We start from the raw sequence: 19,287 nt of genomic DNA on the forward strand, positions 1-19,287 counted from the left end.
CTTTTACTTATGAGGCTCTTGTTAGTAACAAACAATTTGGTAATTTAATTTAATTGCAGACTATTTGAATATATAAAAAGGTAAAAATTTTAAATATTTTCATGTTTTAAAGATTAGAGCAGTACTAATAGACTTGAGCAGGATTATTCTGCAGTTGAACTGCAAATAGATATGAAAAAAGGAAAAACCGCATTACTGATATGAATACTAATTACTGGTAAATTTACATTTACAATCAAATTCCCCTAACAAAACCAACCAATATTATGAAGTGTGCATATCTGTATAAAAAATTGGTTATAAATTTGGGATGGAGTCAATTTTTGTCATAAAAACCATTTATGAAATGTTTCCATCAAAATTAAAATTATTTTACAATTATAGAGAATAAATATTTCAGTTGACATTTTATTCGTTTAAACTAATGTACTACATTCCACAATATTTTTTAAATTTCAAGCTTCCAAAGCTGTTTGAACTGACAGAAGCTGCATACAAAGCAACAGATAAGTTTTGTTATATTTCTGGGTAAAACATTCTTAGACTATAACTACATTTTGTATTTGACAAACATCATAGCCACATGCTTATTCAATTGCCCTGATTGATAGCCAAACTCTGGGTCCCATTTTGAAACAATAGAAAAATATAAATTTTACACAACATTACAACCTTTACCAAAATTGTGTCATTACAGATTTAGCTGTAAGCAAAACACAACTTATACTCGACCCACCAAGGAAGCCTATTTGTTACGTGCACATGATGAATTTTTCTAATATTACCCAGAAACCCTGGCGTATTGATGTACTTTTGTTAAAATGTAATCTCAATGTTGTACTAAAATCTTTTTTGCATTTTTGATCAGTCTACAAAATATGACTCAGTGACTACTCATCCCTCTAAGACATTTTTGTTATAACTAATAGTCTTTGTTGTAGAGCGAAAATTGCTAACAAGAACTTGTATGAAGTGAGTACATCAGGTGAGGTACTGTGCTATGTTTCTACTCCTTTTATTGATGTTGAAACTAAAGAATATTTAGTCACAATCACAAGAATATACTTAACTCTGTCTGTCACACCCACAGTTATGATCTGTATATAAAATATGACTCAATGACTACTCATCCTTCTCACCTCCACTCTTTTCATTATTACTTATAGTTTTTGTTGTTCTAGAGAAGTTAGTGAACAAGTCTGTATTAGATGTTGTACTGGACTCTGTTTGAACTCTTTTTGTTGAGCTAAAATGCAACACCGCAATGAAGAGCAAAAGATAACATTTGGAATATGTGTAAAGGTCTACTATAGCTTTTTTCGGACCAAAACCATATCTAAGGCTAACATATTTTTTCATAAAAGTTGATTTTGTTTTACTTAATAAAGTTTGACTAATGTCAAATTTAAATTATGTCAAAATTTTACAAATTTAGACAGAAAAACTCTAAAGCGTCTTTATAATAAAATATAACAAACAAAAGTATATAGAAGCTGCATACAAAGCTGTATTTCAGCTGTTACTATGCAAAGAAACGTGAGAATTTATTGTTGGCCAACAGATGAATATGTTTTACTCAAACCTAAAATATTTAATCGTAAACATCATTAGTGAGGTTTTTGGATGTTTATGAAAAACTTTTGTTTTATAAGTTTTATAGTCTAGCTTTACATATACTTGGTTTAAGGTTATACTTTGAAATTAAAATGAACAGTTTAATTATACTTTTAATATTGTAAAATTTCTAAAACATTTATCTTGTATCTTGCAAGCTTGTAGAGTGGACAAATACAGCTTTCACATTTTCCAGCATTACAACAATTTAATAGATAGCCTGACCTTGGTCACGTGAGCCATAGATTAAACGACTTTACTAAAAATAAATCCAACAAGGTAGCTGAAGATGTTGAGTCATCTAAGTGTACACTATTCTACTTGTACACCAAGGTGGTATACTAAATTATATAAAAGATATCGCTCTATGTTAGTTAAAACAAATACATATATATGGAAAAAAGCCTATAAAGTACTAAGTTTTTATTTATTTTTACTTCTAATAATTGGTGATGAAATACTCTAGCTCAAACAAACTTGGTAGACATAAAGCAGTTACAAACTATTTACACATTTTAAAAATCTCATAGTGTTTTATACCCATTGTATAAATCAAACTATACAAGTTCTTTCAGCTAATTAAATCACTTTTAAATATCCTACAAAGTTGGTCTGTGTGTATCTTTCAATGACTATGTTGTTAAAAGTAGAAATAACAAATAAGAAATGATCCTAAAAGTTGAAAGTACTATTTATGATAAACAGATAAGAGAAAACACTAGAAATAAAGCACTATAATGTACATGTGTGTATATACAGTCAAACATGGATAACTCGGCCACGGATAGCTCGAAAACATGGTTAATTCGAACAGTTTCTTTGGTCCGTTCCCACGTAATGATAAATTGCTATAGATAATGTGAACTAGAGCTACTCTAGTTCAGTGGGTTCTTTAACAAGTCGTTACTTATCAGGAGGCAAAACAAACACGTCCTAACTTACTGAGCTTCAAGCCGTAAGCGAGTCACTAGAAGATCCCTTCTCCCGGTCTCGCGCTTTTCTCCTTACCTCCGGTCAAGCCGGAGTTGTAGCGAGCCGATAATATCACATCCTCCTTTGTTTGATGGAAGCAACTTTCTCACAGGGGATCTTCATCTAGATTCTGGGAGATCCCGTGAGGTCTAGTCCTCTGCAGCCTGTATAGCCTGTAGGCGACTACTTGCTGGTCTTCTGCACTCTCAAGTGCACATGGGTAAACGTGGGTTTCCCCCAGAGTCTGGTGTCTCTGTGAGTAGAGCCTGGTAATTCTACTTTGCTTCTAGGGCGCTTCGGTACTCCGGGTATCCTTGGAAACGCGAGGTTTAGGAAAAGGAGTCTGGGAACTCCTTTAAAAGGGTTGAGAGTCTAGGATCTCTCCAAATGTCGCCGAGAGTCTGGAATCTCTCCGACGTGACTTCCCACCTTGTGAAGATCACACCGCGCTTTCTCCTGGACCGAGCAACAGGTCCTCGTTGGCAGTGTTCATGTATTCTCTCTCTCCCGCCCAGTCTCCTTCTAGAGAAAGGTCTCTGGCTGTGTTGGTTGGTTTAGCGCGGTCTCCTGTGGACAGGTTTCCGGCCGAAGTCGCCTGTTCAGCACGGTCTCCTGCAAGCAGGTATCCGGCTACAGTCACCTGTTCAGCACGGTCTCCTGCAAGCAGGTATCCGGCTACAGTCACCTGTTCACCACAATCTCCTGTTGTGTGGTCTGTGGCTGGTGACCCCCCACTGTCTCCCTCCAAAAGAAGACCTTCGTTCTTGTGGTGGTTTCTCTCGTCACCCGAGTCTCCACCTAATGCCATACCGTTGTCCCTAGCGGAGATGGTGGTGGCAAGACGGTAGCAGCTGGTTTTCTCTGAGATTTCGGGGTATGGGGAGCTGCCCGGGAACCAGGGGAGTTAGCTGAAGCAAAAATCTCCCTGAGGACGAACTTTCTCATACTCTTGTTTTACAGCACGGAGCTCTTTCTCTCGTCTCTCAAGCTCCTTCGGTTCAGCCTCGCACCATCTACCTAGTGTGGCACACTGTTCTCTGAGGGCCCACAACTCTCCCTCAAAATCAGTCTGCTAGTCAACTGAGTTTCGGTTGGAAACTATCCGAACATTCTTATAAATACAGCGGTCTTTCCTTGACTTGAAGGGACACTCGCTTTCAGCATGATACTTGCCATCACATATACGACATCGGCTTGGCCTGTCGCACTCACCCGCCATGTGCCCAAGTTTCTTACAATTATTGCATCTAACACGGGGGCAGGTTTTCACAAAGTGATCTGTTGAGCCACACTCCTAGCAGCTGTCATTTCTTCTCCGGTATGAAGAGCCATGACGCTTTCCCCAATGACTATTCCTGTATGCATGGTCTTTGGAGCCATCTGAATCACTGCTAAGACTGTAACAGTGCCAGCGATAGCTTGTTCCATGGCTACCTTCACAGCTGCTAGAGCCATGCCTGTAGTTATTATGATGCCCATGGCGTTCTTGACTACTCTCACGGCTGCTAGAATCGCGTCTGTAGTCATCATAACACCCATTGCATCCTCGAGCCTTGTAACTATCACTACTATCTCTATTCTTTCGACGACAGTCTCGGACCTCTCGCCGTTCTACCTCACCAACCTCCTGTTTGACACACAGCTGTCCAGTAGCCCCCACGCTTGCAGCCTTCGAAGAGGTACTAGCCCCTGGGATTGGCTTTATGGCTTCCGGTGTCGCACTAGGTTGAGCAAAAGCAGGTCGATTAAAACTAGGCTCTGCCGTGAGCATATTTGAAGCCTCTTGCACTACCTTTCTGGTCCAGAGAAGGTTTCTAAACCTCTCCCAATCCAGATTATTTTGGGCCATCAAATCTCTACTCAATCTTGTGTCACGTAGTCCATTCACGGCAATGACCAAAGCAAAGCTCCTCCGTGAATCATCATTCATGCCAAAATCAAGCTGCCTACTAAGCCGCTCTACTCTAAGGAGAAAATCTCTGTCGTCTTCTCCTGCAAGTTGTTTCGCAGAAACAAACTTTTGGGTCTTGACGTAAACGTTCTCCTCTCTTTCATAATGCCCTCTCAGCAGGTCCCAAGCCTGGTTGAAAGTTGAGTCTGGGTTATTAGACTCAAATCCCAACGATCTTAGGGTTTCCCTACCCTCTTGGCCTATGGCTTTTAAAAGTGCTAGTAATTGAGCCCTAGGAGTGAAGTTGGGGACCACGACGGCCTCCCCCTCCACCGTAGCCTCACTATCCCCCATCTCAAAGTCCTTCATTTCAATACATAGGGTAAACTCTTCGCTAAACCTTTTCCAGCTACCGAATACATCAGTAGCCAAAATCTCTAGCGCAGGCAAGCTAGCAAAAATATTTGCACCCACCCTTCTTCCAGCCATTATTCTATATTAATTTGAAAGAATTAAATAGAATTCACTGAACAGAAATAATAACGGAACATTCAATTGAAATCCGTTCGTGTATCTATTGGTAGTCACCACACCTCAATGCACCTCGCCGAGCGTCTACACACTCCACAATTGTCCAACACAATTCAATATACTCACCTCGACTCATCACTGTATTATCGTATTAATTTAGCACCACACTATCGTATTAATCTATCACTACACTATCGTATCAACTTATTACTACACTATCAAATTACCATATCACTCCGCTATCGTATTAATTTACCACCACACTATCGTATCAACTTATCACTACACTATCGTATTACTTCTCTCCTGAAAGTAAGCACTCGTGGTACCATGTGAACTAGAGCTACTCTAGTTCAGTGGGTTCTTTAACAAGTCGTTACTTATCAGGAGGCAAAACAAACACGTCCTAACTTACTGAGCTTCAAGCCGTAAGCGAGTCACTAGAAGATCCCTTCTCCCGGTCTCGCGCTTTTCTCCTTACCTCCGGTCAAGCCGGAGTTGTAGCGAGCCGATAATATCACAGATAACTCGAACTCAACACTGTTAATTCGAACTGTTTTTTTGCCCAACGGCTACCGAAACGGTTGTTATCGCTTTAGAAAATCACTTTATTTAAAGCCATAGAGGTAAACCTCATATTTTCGTAATTCATAAGCGTTGTTATTACCACCATCGGCAAAATAATTTTGTCAACGACTTTTCTAAAGGTTTGGTCAAATTTGATTTACACTGCTAATACGATTAATAGCACGGGCTTGCCGGGTCACGCGCGCAAGGATTTTCGCCACGCACATACAAAACAAAAACAGCATGTTGTTTTGTATGTGCGTGGCGAAAATCCTTGAGTGCGTGACCCGGCTAGCCCGTGACGAATAGTTTTCCGACGTTGATTCCGTGTTGAATCAACGTCGGAATGTTGAATGTTTAAAACGTCTTAAAATTGTTCTTATTAAACGTATACGCTGTCTTAGCTAAAAAAACTATTCATCGTTTGACCTAAACACAGAATACGTGTGTACATTCAATAAGTATCCATTCAAAAAGCGTGAGTGATTTACAATGTACCGTTAAACCTCGTAAAACTTTTAATTGAACTGCCTCGGAGTGTTGCTCTTAACGAATCCCAGGTAAAGTAAGGGATTTTTCTTTGGTAACTTTTTCTTGAAGTTGCATAAACTTCAAGAAAAGTCGGCAAAATTGATCGTGGGTAAAACGCTCAAAAGAAAAAGATGTCTTTTCTATTGAGCATTTCAACAACGATCAAGTTTTGCCAATGTCAATCTAAAAAAACGTCCTGGCAATAACATCACCTCAAACAACAAACCAATCTCAAGTGATAGAAAAATCTCTATACTTTTTGATAAAAACGTTTTAAACTTTACATTAGAAGCATTTAATTTGAAACAAACCATTTGTGCTTTTGATTTATATTATAGTTTGCATATGTACATGTATCTACTAATAAATAAGTAAATACATGGACTTGTGACAGTGCTCTGATAACTTGAACGCTCTGATAATTCGAACACTTTTGCTCGGTCCCGTGAAGTTCGAGTTATCCATGTTTGACTGTATATATGTATCTCAATGTTGGTCATTCTTCGTTGTAAATGTCCATCTATAGTATTAAAATCTTGGAGTACAGAATCTGTGAAGCGGAAGATTGGATCTCGGAACCTCCCGTTCATCAGTCAGACACCTTACTAACTAAGCCACACGAGCTTGCTATAACTCACTAGGCAATATATGTCGCTATATGAGAGCAAATAGGCTACCAATTTCGGTCCCACAGCTAGTAACTTTATATTATCAAAATAGCTTAGCTATACTGTTTTAGATAAAAATGAAGGCTAAAAGAGGGCTCAAAACTACCCACACATGATGATTGTGTAAAATGGTTTTAATCAACTGGTACTGATAGCCAGTTACAAGTGCTTGAATAATTGATGCCTGCATAAGGTTACTGATTAGCTCTTGGTTTGTATCATTGCTTGAATTCTTCAAAATAATTGTGATGTCATGAGTAACATGGTAAAAAAAGTGACTACGAAGCTATTAAGTTAAGTGGGATATCATAGGCTTCTTAGTAATAATCATAATTATATGCAAATTATTGCCATATCAGAGTCACGTTCCAAAATAAAAATTATTCATTGAAATAGATAGAAAAAGGTGTGTAATAAAGTATCTGTGAAAACTAATTTGTAAAGTCAGATTTTTGAAGTTTTTGCATAACCCTTTAGCTTACAGAACTATGATAATAAACAAAAAAAGAAATTGACACATTTATGATATAGCAATCTGCAATAGTAGTACCAGTTTATGAATCGGTGCAAGTCACAAGTTGGCTAATAAATAATTGGTTCCAAAGAAAACAGTCTTAATTAACTTACTAGCTTCTTACTAACATAATTATAACAGACTCATGTAACTTTATCAGACTGTAGTAACTATTTACTTGAGCCAAACCTATAGTAAGTGGAGTATGAACATAGGACTCAAATTAATCATATTCCTTATAAAACTTCTATAAATAGAAAGGTTTGTGCAACCTTGGTATGTGTACTTTAACTTACAATTATTATAGCAAAACCAATTGTTAGATAAATAGCCTTGAATTATAATTAGAACTTGCAAATTATCTTTCAAAAGTATTTTTAAAACTAATTGTACAAAATCTACTTATGAGATTTTGTACAATTAGTTAAAATCAACCTGAAAATAAAGAAATATAAATATAATTAACTATATAAACTAAAAACTATAAACTAAACATCTAAAACAATATAAATTTTTAAATACGGCATAAATTTAGTTATTATTATAAAGTCATTTGCTGATAAATAGTTAAATGTGGTATTAATATACAGATAGGAAGTGTTTTGAGACAAAAATAGACTGCTGATTTCTTGAAGTTTTAATATTTTTAGCAAAATAATCCATAACTGCTCTACATCTTGTCCCTCAATATTGTCTGCAGAAGAAAGGCACAGTACAGGCAGCACACATCAAGCATTCTTTTACAGAATGTCTAGGGAACTAATAATAATGAAGCTGTTATGCGCACTGTAATGGCTAAAATAGATCAAGTAAAAAGATATCAAATTCATTCCTACAAATTACATATATAAACATTGAATGACTGGAAAAACTTGTAAACTTACTAGCATGAAATAATAATGTATTAAGTGACAAGTTAGGAGCATATGTTAGGATAAACTTAAAATCATCGACGAGGTTTGACTCACACAGCTGTTATAAATAATCCTTGCTAAGGAAGCCTATTTTTTATGGAGATACGATGAATTGTTCTAATCTTACCCAGACATCCTTGGGTTATGAATGTACTTTTGTTAAATTATAATCTCAATGTTGTACCAAACTTTGTATTCTCTCACATTTGTGATCTACATGTATGTACAAATATGACTCAGTGACTGCTTATCCTTTCCAAGACATTTTTTATTATAACTCATAGTCATTGTTGTAAAGTAGAAGTTGGTGACAAAACTTGTATGAAGTCAGTGTCTGGTGAGGCACTCAACTATTTTTCTACATTTTTTATTGATCTTGAAGCTAAAGGCCATTTAGTCAGAGGTTCAAGGATGTACTAAACTCTGTGTGTTGTACCGCAGTTATGATTTGTATCTGAAATATGACTCAGTGACTAATCATTTTCTCAGTATGTTTTAATTACAGCTCATAGTCTTTGTTCTAAAAAGTAACTAATTAGGTCTGTATTATATGACAGGTCTAGCTGTTGCACTGAAATATGTTTCAACTCTCATTGTTAGTCTCACAGTAAAAGAATGTATTGTGGAGCAAATGATATTATTACAAACAAGTGTGAATATCTAACAGCTTGTTGTTAATGTTTTTGGTTACTTACTCTGATGAACCAAAACCACAGCTTTGATAAAAATGTTTTTTGATAGAAATCAGTTTTGGTTTATAATACCCTCTTGATATTCTGTTGAGAACTTGACAATAAACTTTCTATTGTCATGGAAGTTTGTTGTTAAATCTGGTTTAGTTGTAGTAAACTAGATCAACTTTAGCTAATCAGATATTTTTATTAATCTTACAAAATTCATGATTTAATCTTGTAAATAAACACTGCCTTAAAATTTTTCCGGTGATACAAAAAAGTACGAAAATGAATCTAACAAGTTAGCTGAACGTGTTGAGCCTTTTTGAGTGCACACTATTCCAGTTGTACACCAAGATTGTGTACCAAATTATATAAAAATGTGGCTCAATGTTAGTTAGAAATAAATGCTGAGACCTGGGAGAAAAAATTTGTAATTTACCAAGTTTTTTTTTATTCTTATTCCTAATACGTTCTCAATAAAAATTTACTCGTAACAAAAGCTACTTGTTAAGCATTAGCACACTATTTAAACTTTCTAAAAACCTCAGAAATGTTATATATTCATAGTATAAATAAATAAACTTGTTTTCAGCTAATTTGGGCACCTTTGAATATCACACAGAATTATGGTGGATGTATTTTCCAATGAATATGTTAAAAGTGAAAGTAAAATTTAATAAATAATAATAATATTGAAAATATTTCTCATTTTTCAGTGTATTAAATACTCACCATGATGATTTCTTTTTTCAGCTATTATTATATTGTCATGAGTATTTTTGGTAAAACATTATCAAACAGTGCAATGAGCAAAACTAAGCTAGAACTGGAACAATGAAGTGTATATAACTTTGAATAATCAGAAGAACTGAGCAATACTCTTCTTCTAGATGTATTTAAGAACTAAAAAAGGGCTCAAAACTACCCAAACTTGATGATTGTGTAGAATTGGTTGACTTAATCACCCGGTAATGGTAGTCAGCTGCAAACTCTTGAATGATTGATAGCTATATGATGTCAGAGGATACTGATTACCTATTGGTTAATATTGTTATTTGCAATCGTTCAGGAAAATTGTGATGTTATGAGTAGCATGGTAAACAGAGAATTTACGTCATTCTTAGTTGAGTGTGATGTCATAGGTTATCAACTTGGTAATAATTATATATGCAAATTAATATATGTATCAGAGTCTCATGTCAGGTTGAAAATTATTTTTGCAAATAAATAAAAGAAGAATGCAGGTAATATTATAAATGAAAACTAATTCATAAAGTCACAATTTTAAAGTTAGTCTGTAATACCCTTGCTTACAGATGTATGACTGGTAAAAGAAAAAAGGAAATTGGACACTTTTACGATATAGCTTTCTGTAGTAACAGTACCAGTTTATGCATTGGTTAGAGTCACAAGCTGGCTAGTAGATGACTGGTATCAAAGAAAACAACCTTAATTAACTCGTTCTTTTCTTACCAATGTGACTATATCAGAATCTTGTCAAACCATGGTATTAACTTTTTACTATAGTGAGAGAAATATGAACATAGTTAGGTCTCAAATTAGTCATAGTCCTTGTAAAAGCTCTTTAAGTAGAAAGGTTTGCGAAATCGTAGTATTTGCATTTTAATTTACAATTAAAACAGCAAAAACAAATTGTTAGTTAAAATAGCCTTGAATTATAATTGGAATTTCCAAAGTACTTTTCAAGAGTAATTTTAAGACCAGCTTCTACTCATGAGATTTTGCACTATTAGTGAAAAGCAACCTGAAAAATTTGTTCTTTGTGATAACAGCATAAATTCAAAACACAGACCAAATGTGGTTATTACTATAAAGTCATATTGCTTATAACTAGCTAAAGTTAACCTTGATACAAATATAAGAAGTGTTTTGAGCCAGAACTAGGCTAACTGTTGGCAGTTTTTTATTTTCGAGTATAAAATTTATTACTGCTCTAAAACTGGTCCCTTAACATTTTATACAGAAGAGCGCAGTACAAGCACCAAGCAGCAAGCACCAAATATTCTTTCATAAAATGTTTAGGGAACTATAAGGAGGCTCTTATGGCTAAAATGAATCTAGTAAGAAAGATATTTCATGGCTTCTAAAAAGTACTTATATGACATAGATAAACATGCAAAGACTGGACAGACTTGATTCAACTTATCAAAAAGAAACCAACATAAGATAGTTATGCACTAAGAGACATGTTGGGAACACATCATCTAAAATTAGATAGAGTGGTTATCTAACAATTTAGTCTAAGGAACTAGACCAAAGCTCTTCACGAGTCACAATTAAAGCTGTTCTTCACAAATCCTCATGTAAATTCTTAATATTGAAACTGATCATCAGCGAGATGGTTCCAAGAGAGCTTCCATTGTACAAACAAACAATTCCATTGAGTGTGGTCTTGCTAGTAAAGATACCTTTTTAATGACAGTAGAATAGAAAAAATATTACAAAATTTTAACAGATCATTATTTGTTAAAATAATGTAATTCAGTTAACCTGTATTTTTAGATGTATTTCTAAAATCTTTGTATCATCTGCATAACACTATTTTGCTCTTGTTCAGTGCAGAAAATTTAGGATAACAAATTTCGATCTGTAAAATTTATGGAGAGAGAATGCTAGATTTTTTTGAAATCAATTACATTATCATAAAAACAATTGGGAGATCAAATTAATCAAAGAATATGCACATAAATTTGCAAAATAAATGTATTGTTTTAGTAAAGAGGACCACTCCATCCTTAGAATAATTTTTATATTGAGATGTATTCCCATGAGAACACTAGTCAATATAGTCTATAAAACTATCCTTTATAATCTATGAACTGCTGATAGTCAACCTTCTTCCTTGTAGAGATGCCAATTTTATTTTTAAAAGGATTAATATAAAGGTCTTACCATGAGGACGCTAGCCAACATAAAATATAAAACTATCCTATATAATCTGTGAATTGCTAATAGCCGACCTTCTCCTGAGGTCTACTGATTAGTCATAATAATAATATCAGTATAAGACTGTTTATATACTTTTATAGTAAGACAACTTCTAAGATATCAATATCCTTATTGATAGCTGATCAGCTGTCAATAATGAATATAGCATGAGCTACTTTTTCAGTTGTCAATTTTAGCTTTGTCTAAGACGTTTCAAGATTAAAGTTTTTGGAAAATAAGTGGTGCTACCCTTTTTTTAGTGTTTCAATTTTATGAAAAGGTGTTCCTGTGTAATACATGAATTATCTTGTGAGTATGAAGATATTTGCTATAGCCAGACAGTAATTCAGGAATAAATCCATACTTAGCTTTTAGGAAGTATATTTGCTATAGCGACTAGAAATGTATAGTGCATGTAAAATGTCAAAATTGAACAGAAAAAATGTTTACAAATCATAAAATAGGTAAACAATATGATTGGACAGTGAACGGAGCTAGATTGGTCTCCAAGAAGAAAGATTTATAAACAATTCAATAACTTAGACACTTGCATGTATAATCAATAGTAAAATATATTAACACTCTAAACACATAGAGCTCTGCAGTATTCTATTACAATCAATATAAATAAAATAAATTATATAGATGGAGTTTAGATCCAGCTGATTAAGGTTTCTCATCTCATGGATTTGGTTATCAATGACTGTGATGATGATCTTAGGTTATGTTCGAAAGCTCCTCAAATTACCAGAATTAATGTCTACAAAAATCAAAGATAAATTTTAAACAAAAACTACAGACACAAAACACAAGCATTCAGACTTCACTGAAGAACCACAATTTTAAAAAAGAAGCAAACTTATTACCTGCAGAGGTAAATACTGTTTGGTCAATTAATAGAGAGAAGGCATTTTCTGGTACAACAGTCTGTAGACTTCCGACTTTGTGACTTTTAGAGCTGAAATTAATAGAATCAGGTTATGACTAAAGATATCAAGACATATTCAATATGATAGTTTAACACTAACTGAATAGTCAATAAACCTACAAGTATTAATCTCATACCTGATAAACATTAGGAGAATATTAAATTAAGTTACAGTATTGAGATAAATTATTGTTGAGAGTATTTGCTTACCTGCTAAGATAGAAAGAGTTAGTTGATAATTCAAAGGAGTCACTCTCATCAAAGACAAGAGATGACATTTCACAACCTCTAGCTAGATAACCCATAATTAAACTAGTAATGTTTAGTTTACTAAAACTGTTACTGTGTTCTGTAACTGTCGCTGATCAGACTTGATTCTGAACTCAAATGTTCTTGTATCTCTTTTATATAGGCAGAAAATTCCAGCAGATTAATCATTTCACGCTTGCCTAATTCTAGTGGTAGCGGTTCCTGTCACTTGACGTCAACTGACTTGCCAATGCACAATGTGCCTTGGCCAATAAAAATAAATGATAAAATTTGCTCTAATGGCAAGTTACAGTTTGAGCAAACAACCAAGCTTTGTTCAGGACTAATACTTTTGCACTGTGTAAAATTATTAAATGTAGTATATATGTGTTAATAACACAAATTATTAACATGCAGTAATAATATAAAGTAATATATAAAATCCTAATATGATGAACTACATTTAGTAAAAGCTGAGATACAAGACCTTATTTGGAACATCATCCTTCAAGAAGTACAGCAACACCATACTCTGTAAAAAATCCTAAAGTTGCCCAAACTGAATTGCAAAAAGAGGTTTAGTGTCAGGAGTATGGCGCAGGAACTGCTAGCGCTAAACATTTATTGCAATCTTCCGCTATGGCCAGAGAAGCTAGCCTCTTCCACTGTGATTGGTTATATCTATTATGTGGGCAGTATCAACCATACGCGCGCAAACTACCCAACCACAACCTGTCAGTAGCCTAGTGAATGATGTATGATCTTGATAGAGCATGGTTGAGTGCTTGGAGTTTTTATGGAGTTTTCATGACATGGTATTTCATTACATAACTCCATCACTAGATTAACTTGTTTCAATATTTTACAATTTACGTATTTTAGAAATTACTGTAGCATACACCCATAGATTTTTTATTTCAGCAACAAAAAGCATTTAAAATTAAAAGCTGTGTTGTGAACATTTTTGAATAATAGAATGAGGATGCACACACTTTTCTTGCTCAACAGTTATCAAGATTACAATAATCACTTTGGAAGATGAGATTATTCCAAGCCATTTAAATCTACAATAACTTTTAGTATTTCCTAGAAGTTATTATTTCTCTCTGGTCATTAACAAAGTTCTTTTGGTCGCTAACAAAAAGTATTTTGTTAACGACTTAACTAAAAACTCGCTGAATGGTATTTATCAAGACACCCACTTTGAGATAGTTACAAGAAAGCAAGCGAAAGTCTGGAAACTAAAGAAATAATTGAGGAGATTTTGCACATGTAGTTTTTATAGATGCGGCTTGGTAAGGAAGCCTATTTGTTATGGAGATATGATGAGTTTTTAACCTCACCCAGACACACTTGGCGTATAGATGTACTTTTGTTAAAATATAATCTCAAGGAAGTGATTAATCATCCTTTATCTGATCTGATTATTAATCTGTATATTCCTTCTTGTGAGAACAATTTATGGAAGAATAGGAGAAAATATGTGGTGCTGCTTACCAACTAATATCTACTTGTAGACAGGCTTTAGGCTAACTACAAGAATGAATCAGAAATGGAATAAATACAACTTTCTCATTTTTCAAGCATTGCAACAATTTAATAGATGGCTTGACCTTGGTCACACGAGCCACAGATTAAACTACTTTACCTAAAATAAATTTAGCAAGTTTGTTGAAGATGTTGAGTTGACTAAGTGTGCATTATTCTAAACGTATACCAAAGTTGCATACCAAACTATATAAAACATGTGGCTCTAAGTTAGTTAAAAACATATATATATATATATATATATATATAAAAGAAAAGACGCGTAAAGCACCGAGTTTTTATTTATTGTTACTCCTAATAGTTGGTGATAAAATACTCAAGCTAAAGAAATTTGTTAGACATAAGGCAGCTACAAATTATTTAAGCGTTCTAAAAATCTTAGAGTGTTTTATACCCATTATAGAGATAACACTGAATGTATTTTCTTCTGACTTGAACACTGAATAGTCTATAAATTTTGTTTGTGTGTATTTCTAATGATTGTTAACAGAGGAAGTCAAACCTAATAAATAATTACAAGTTGAAAATATATCTTATATTCTAATATACTAAATATCCATCGTGGTGGTTTCTCTTCTCAGCAATTTTTATTTTGTCCTGATATCTATAGTAAAACGTTATCAATCAGTATGATAAGAGAAAACGCTAGAACTGGAACAGTGCGATGCATACACGCATAACTTTAAATAACCAAAAGAACTTAACAATACTTTTCTTTCAGATAAACATGGGGCAAAAAAAGGCGAAAAACTACCTAAACTTATTAATGACAATCAAATCAACTTAATCAATATACAGTAATAGCTATTGCAAGTGCTTCAATTATAGGTGCCGCATAATGTTACTCATTAGCCCCTGGTTAGTAGTATTACTTGCAGTTATTAATATAGTTGTGATGTCATGAGAAACATGATAAACAGAGCAAGTATATTTAATTAAGTTTAATGTGATATAGACCTTCTACTTATTAATAATCATATATGCAAATTAATGTATGTATTAGAATCGCATTCTTAAGTCATATTATGAACTAAAATTAATTTGTAAAGTCACAATTTCAGATACTTCTGCTTTTAGGAGGTTGACTTGTAAAAGAGAAATAGTGATTGACAGTGTTATGATATAGATATCTTCAGTAGCAGTACCAGTTTATGAGTTGATGACAGTCAAAGGTTAACTAGTAGATAATTGGTTACAAAAGAAAACAGCAGATGACTGGTACAAAGGAAACAAAAGTCTTAATTAACTTACTCTTCATTTACCAATGTGTATATCTTAGGCTCATATCATTTCATGATAGTAAGTTTTTATTAATTAATTAAACACAACTCTGAATTATACCGGGGATTTCAAAACATACAACAAGAGTAGTTTAAAACCAGCTCATACTAATAAAATGTAGGGTGATTTTGCAACATCAATTGATAACTAGCGTGCAAGAGTCAAAAGACTTACTATGAAGATAGGTTCTTTTTAACTAGTTAAATATGAAATTAGTATGAAAACAAAAAGCGTTTTGAACCAGAAATAAACTTACTGCTTTCAGTTGCCATATTGTCGTGTATTCAATTTGTATCTGCTCTACAATTTGTTCCACGATATTGTATGGAAAAGAACAAAGTAGTTCAAACGACGCTCCCCAATTTTTTTATTCTGCAGACTTTTTAGGGAATTATAGTGAAGTGGTTATATGTGCTGTCAAAGCTAGTATAGACCCAATCAGAAAGATATTGTATTGCTTCTAACCAATGACATACATAAACATGGAAAGACTTGAGAACTCTGTTAAACTTAACAATATAAAATAATTTTGTGTCAAGTGACAGGTTAGGAGCACATCACCTAAAAGTGAAAATATTGAGATGATCTAAGTTTTAAGTTTTAGCAGAAAAGAAACAAAAGATGTTGTGACATATTGACAGTTCAAGTTTACATAAAAGTTTTATGCAGTCTGCAATCTTCAAATAAATTTTCTTTCAAAATGTTTGCTATATTTCATTATGCTTGAAAGATCGAAAAAGTTGCTGTTCAGCAAATTGTACTAAATTTAAAGGTTGACTTGCAACAAAATTCACATTACCATTATTTGATATGAAAAGATTCACCATGTCTTACTCTGTTGTGTTGTAGGTGCAAAATATGTGGAAAGGTGATTACAAGCTCTTAAAAGCTAAAAAAGGAACAGAAAATCGCAGCCACATGAGACCGCCGTAGTTTGGATTCCCTTTCCAAAACAGCTCAAATGTGATGTAGGTGTGAGAGATGGTTTCTGTTTACACTTTCTTGCAGCCTTATTCGTCGAAATATTTTCATAAATATACTTCACGCATTCAATAAAACTATGTCTATTGTTCTTACGCGTCTGTTTTGTCGTCATCGTAATGCTGTCACTTTTAGCAGTGATATCTTATAACTTACCGTAAAAATTCATTTAATTTTTTAGCCTTAACTTGAAGGAGTACATATCATTGTCTGATAATCATGACGAGCCTGTTGGTCACTAGTGGTAATCGAAAAGTGCTGCAGAAATTATTTGCAAAGTATTGGGTCACATGATCAGATTACGACTTGCCGATTAGACCAGGCTGAAACAAAACTGTAAAGTAGCGAGCATCTATATTTGATACGGGGTCTTCAGTAAAACCTGAAGTGTTTGTCATAAGCTAGTACTACGATAAGTTTTATATTGAGCTTTGTATCGGCCTTTCAATTCATATGAGAACATACGTGACAAGACGATAACCAAATTTTGTGGTTACGTCATCGAAATAAAGAGATTCCACTCTATGGCGGCTTTTCGTTTTTGAGCTTTTAAGAGCTTGTAATCACATTTCCACATATTTGGCACTTGCAACACAACAGAGTAAGACATGGTAAATCTTTTGATACCACATAACTGTAATGTGCATTTTGTTGCAAGTCAACCTTTAACATAATGACTAGCATGGGTATAGACAGGAGAATGATTCTGAAGTTAAATTACTCTAGCAGCCTGTCTCTTCTAGCATGTCTGTATAACACTATATTGCGTACAGTAAAGTTGAAAACAGTAAATTCAGGTTAGTAAATTTAATCTAAAATGTATAAAAAACATGTTAAACTTTTTTGCGACGCGATTTAGCATGTAGTGAGAATAAATGCACTACACTTGTGTGACAAGTAAAAAACATGCACATAAATTTACAAAATTAATGCTTCTTTGTGGAGAGAAAAATTCTATTTTCAAAAGGATTAATATAAAGGTATTGCCATGAGGACACTAGCCAATATGAAATATAAAACCATCCTATATAATCTGTGAAATGCTGATAGCTGACCTTCTCTAGAGGTCTACTGATTAGTTATGATAACAATATCAGTATAAGACTGTTTATATACTTTTATAATAAGACAACCTTTAGGATATCAGCTGCCAATAATAAATATACCATGATACACTCTTTTAGCTGACAAGTTTAGCTTTTTCTAAGACATCTCCCAATTACAGTCTTAAAGTCCTACAGTTTTTTTTGGTGTTTCAATTTATCAAAAAGGTTTTCTATGTAATATGTACATTATCTAGTGATCGAGCATATCTTTGCTATAATTAGGCAATAGTTCATAAATAAATCCATGTTGAGTTCTTAAAAAGTATTATTGTTATATTGAGTAGACATGTATATTACATATATATTGGCAAAATAAAGCACTAAAAACACTTAAAAATCATATATTAGCCAAAGAGGAAACTCAGACATTAGATGAAACAACAGAATTCTTGGAAGAACTCAAAATATAACAAAAGATCATTTATGTACACGCAAACTCAAGAGTAAAAGATGTTGCTACTTTACGCACATAAAACTCTGCAGTGTACTATTACATGCTTTATAAATAAAATAAATCATATAGATAAATAGAATTTTAATTAAACTGATCAAGGTTTTATATTTCAAAAAGAGTTGTTATATCACAAAGTTATCAAAGCAACGAATGTAATGGTTGACTCAGGATTATATTGGGAAGCTCATCAGCTCATCAGAATTCAAGTCTACAAAATTCAAGGTTGAAGCTTAAGCAACGACCACAAACACTAGAGACGAACACTCATATATCACTAAAGAATCACAATCGTACACAAGAATCACACTTTTTACCTTCTGAGTTAAATGTTGTTTGGTTGATTGATAGAGAAAAAGCTTGTTCTGGTAGAAGAGTCTGTAGACTTTTAACTTTGTGACTTTTAGAACTGAAATTAATAGAAACAGGTTATGACTGAAGACCTCATGACACTATTTAATATGATAGTTTAATACTTGCTGAATAGTCAATAAACTCACAAGTATTGATCTCATATATATAATGAATAATAGGAGAATATTAAATTAAGTTAAAGAATTTAATCCAATTATTGTTCAGAGAAACTTCTTACCTTTTAAGATAGAAAGAGTTAGTTGATAATTTAAAGTAGTCACTCTCATCCAAGAGTAGAGATGACATTTCACAACCTCTAGCTAGATAACCCATAATTAAACTAGTAATGTTTAATTAACTAAGACTATTACTGTGTTCTGTAATTATTGCCGATCAGCCTTGATTCTGAACTCAAATGTTACGGTGTCTCTCTTATATAGACAGACCTTTCTGTTACATTAGTCATTTCACACATGCTTAATTCTATTGGTAGAGGCTCCTGTCACTTGACATCATCAGACATGCCATTCAACAATGTACATCTTTCAATCACAAGTACAA

This window comes from Watersipora subatra, chromosome 7 (genome assembly GCF_963576615.1).
Source record: "Watersipora subatra chromosome 7, tzWatSuba1.1, whole genome shotgun sequence".
Taxonomy (NCBI): domain Eukaryota; kingdom Metazoa; phylum Bryozoa; class Gymnolaemata; order Cheilostomatida; family Watersiporidae; genus Watersipora; species Watersipora subatra.